Genomic DNA, 4,094 nt, shown 5'->3' with positions numbered 1-4,094 from the left:
CTTGCTTGTACGATTTTTTTTTTGTCTTGCCTTCATTGCCTGGCTATGGTAATTATTTTACAAGCCATTTTTACACGTATGTGTTCATAACTAAACCTCAAATAAAGAAAATAAGAGATGCATGTTTGTATTTTTATTTCTTGCACAAAATAATTTCTAAAAAAACATAAATTCGCAATACAGTATGTATAAAATGTAATATGGGATTGGAAACACACCAAGCTTTATATGGGTATCTGCATAAGTACTGGGCCTTCAGGGATGGCTGGGTGATTTATCAAATTAATTCACAATTAAAATGAACCACGACTGATTTTGGTCAGAATCATAAAATCTATTTTAGCCCCACCCCCATGGCAGCGGGTTCCCCTCATTAGCGGTTGAGGGCCCTGCAGAAAAAAAAGCTACTGGGTACAAGGCCGTATCAAGGAGTTCAGCAAGCTCTCCGCACTCATCTAACCTTCAGACTGCCATGCATGAACAGATCCAGCTGCACCTCCCTAACGTTTTCGTACTACACACCCACCGTGTCACCTCATCGCACATTCATCCCCCATCTTGTCCCAAGGGGAAAGCGAGGACATTTTTTTTTTTTTTTTTATGCAGTGTTGGATTGAGGAGACACAAGATGGAGCACTAGGTAAGGCTACATTCACACGACAGTGAAAAAAATGGCCATTAAAAACGTCTCAACGGTCAACTGACCATTTTGCATCAGCGTGTCTCCAAATTTCCAGTCCAACTGTTCGTTTTTCATGGCCATTAAAAAATAAATAAAAAAAATGTTGAATTTCATTTGTCAAGTTTTTTTTTTTGTTGGTCCCAACCAGTTGAAAACTCCCAAAGGAAGGTCACATGTTCACCTAGACCCTATTTACAGCCCCCTTGTAGTTGCCACACAGCCCCCCCTGTAGATGATGCCACACAGCCCCCCTGTAGATGATGCCACACAGCCCCCCCTGTAGATGATGCCACACAGCCCCCCCTGTAGATGATGCCACACAGCCCCCCCTGTAGATGATGCCACACAGCCCCCCCTGTAGATGATGCCACACAGCCCCCCCTGTAGATGATGCCACACAGCCCCCCCTGTAGATGATGCCACACAGCCCCCCCTGTAGATGATGCCACACAGCCCCCCCTGTAGATGATGCCACACAGCCCCCCCTGTAGATGATGCCACACAGCCCCCCTGTAGATGATGCCACACAGCCCCCCTGTAGATGATGCCACACAGCCCCCCTGTAGATGCCACACAGCCCCCTTGTAGATGATGCCACACAGCCCCCCTGTAGATGATGCCACACAGCCCCCCTGTAGATGATGCCAAACAGCCCCCCTGTAGATGATGCCACGCAGCCGCCCTGTAGATGATGCCACGCAGCCCCCCTGTAGATGATGCCACGCAGCCCCCCCTGTAGATGACGCCACGCAGCCCCCCTGTAGATGACGCCACACAGACCTACACACTCACTGATGCTGCGCCGTCTTCTTTGGGTGTGTTCTCTAGTCTTCAGGGGCTCTGCGAAGGTGGCGCGATGTCATTGCATCACCTTCGCAGAACCCGTGAAGACTAGAGACCACACCTGAAGAAGACTGCGCTGCATCGGTGAGTGTGTAGGGCATTCAGCAGCGTTGCGCCGCCGATAGCCAGCAAGGGAGCCAATGGAATCCCCATGTCATAAATCAGTTTTTAGCGGTTGTTACATGTATTGAAACCGGCCAAAAATAGGACATGTCATGGGCTGTTAAAAAAAACAAAAAAAAAAAACGTGTGAAAACATAATTGTTCTGAAAACGGACGTGTGACGGCCGTTCAAAAAACGGCCGTCACACAGGCGTTTTTCACTGTTGTGTGAATGTAGCCTAAGATGGAGTACTAAGGATATTGAAAAACAGAGGCTGTTTAAAATAAATAGAGAGGCCTTGGGACTTGAGGAAGATTTTTTGGACTCGGAAGTGTTGCGGGCGATTGAGGATTCTTCTTTGGGCAAAAGTCCAGGACCTGATGGGTTTAACAATAGATTTTATAAGACGTTTAAGGATCAACTCGCTACTTTTTTGACAAAAGTCTTTAACTCCGTGTCTTCCTCTTGTCCCTTTGCGCCTCAGTCTCTTGAGGCTCATATTACCCTTCTGCCAAAACCGGGTAAGGACCCCACGACGTGTGCAAATTTTAGGCCCATTTCATTGATCAATGTAGATGTGAAAATCTTTGCGAAATTGATTGCCTCTCTCTGTTATTACCTGACTTTGTCACGGATGATCAGGTGGTGTTTGTGCGTGGTAGAGTAGCCCTGGATAATACTAACAAGACCCTTCTTTTAACATCATATTGCCAGAAGAGCAAGATACCGATGTGTCTACTTTCTGTTGATGCCGAAAAGGCTTTTGATAGGGTACACTGGCTGTTTCTCGTCAGTGTCTTGACTCAGGTCGGACTTGGCTCTACAATGGTAGATAGGATTATGGCGCTATACCACGCCTACAGCTCGGGTACGAGTTAATGGTCTTTTTTCCTGACTCCTTGCCTATTACAAATGGGACGAGACAGGGGTGTCCACTTTCGCCTCTATTGTATGTGTTGGTCATGGAACACCTGGCTGTGGCATTGCGGAATAACCCTAGCATTAATGGCATTTGTGTTGGTGCTCAGCATCACAAGTTAGCACTATATGCTGATGATCTTCTCGTGTACCTTACGAATCCTATGATTTCTTTGCCGTCTTTGATTGGGGAGTTTGAGCGATTTGGTCACGAGTAATTTTAAGGTCGATTATTCTAAATCGGAGGCGTTGAATGCATCTCTGGACGCTCCTCTAGATGCTTATCTCCCGTTTAAGTGGCAATCTGCATCTTTAAAATACTTGGGGATACATATCCCCACACATTTGTCTGACCTGTTTAACATGAACTACACACCTATCTTACAACCTACCTTGCGAGAGTTGGAGGCGTATGGGGGTAGGCGCATGTCGTGGTTCGGGCGTATTAACGCTGTTAAAATGGATATCTTGCCTAAATTTCGGTATATATTTCAGACTGTCCCTGTTGTGGTTCCAGCGGCCTTCTTCAAGACTTTGCATAGGGCCATAACCAAATTTGTATGGGGCTCTTCTAAGCCTCGGATTAGATTTTCTGTCCTCAGTAGGCCCAAGGTGGAGGAGGTGCGGGTTTACCGGACTTTAAACGATCAAGCTGCATCCTCATGAGATTAGTGGATTGGTTCCGCTCAGCTGCGGGTAAGCAATGGGTGCGCATTGAGAAAGGTATGTCCTCTCTTGAATTGTCTTCTCTGCCTTGATTGACTGGTCCCCAGCGACCTATGTCTTCTCTGCCTTTTCTCAAATGTCCGTTTCTTGTGGTCTGGGAGCGGATCATTGGTACCCTGGACTTTGCTAACCGTCCGGGTTCTTTGACTCCTCTTTTTGATAACCCTTCCTTCCCTTCAGCGGTGGGTGTGGAAACATTCCTGTGTTGGGGGAGACAGGACGGCGGATACCTAGCTCAGACCCTTACGTTCGATGGTGCTATTTTGTCGCTTGCTGCTGTCTTTGAGGCCTGCCCAGGGAGACGATCAATATGGTGGTCTTATTTCCAGCTGCATTCGTATCTCTCCCATCAGTGATTGTCTTGTGTTGATTCAGGATAACCTTTAGAACTTTATCTGTCCTTGACTTCTGCTCCTTCTCACATGCTGTCCTATCTGCATGGGATTCCCCGCCCTAGCTATTCTTCTTCTCAATTGGTGTTCACTACAGCATGGGATGAGGAAATGGGGGTTCGACACTCTGAAGAGGATTGGAGGACCTCCTTTTTCTTGGCTCACAAATTGCCGACATCTTGTTTTGCTCAGGAAAAAAATTATAAAATTCTTACCAGATGGGACTGTTGTCCTTCCTTTCTGCATAGGATATTTCCTGATGTGTCGTCTGATTGTTGGAGGTGTGGGGAGGCTCCTGGAACCATGTTGCACATTTGGTGGGATTGCCCCAAGCTCCGTCCCTTTTGGGGAAAAATTTGTAACCTCGGAAACAAGCTTTTTGATACTGAAGTTCCTACATCTCCTTCTATTTGCTTGCTTTCCATGGTTC

This window comes from Rhinoderma darwinii, chromosome 8 (genome assembly GCF_050947455.1).
Source record: "Rhinoderma darwinii isolate aRhiDar2 chromosome 8, aRhiDar2.hap1, whole genome shotgun sequence".
Classification (NCBI taxonomy): domain Eukaryota; kingdom Metazoa; phylum Chordata; class Amphibia; order Anura; family Rhinodermatidae; genus Rhinoderma; species Rhinoderma darwinii.
Note: the sequence above shows the minus strand (reverse complement) of the source record.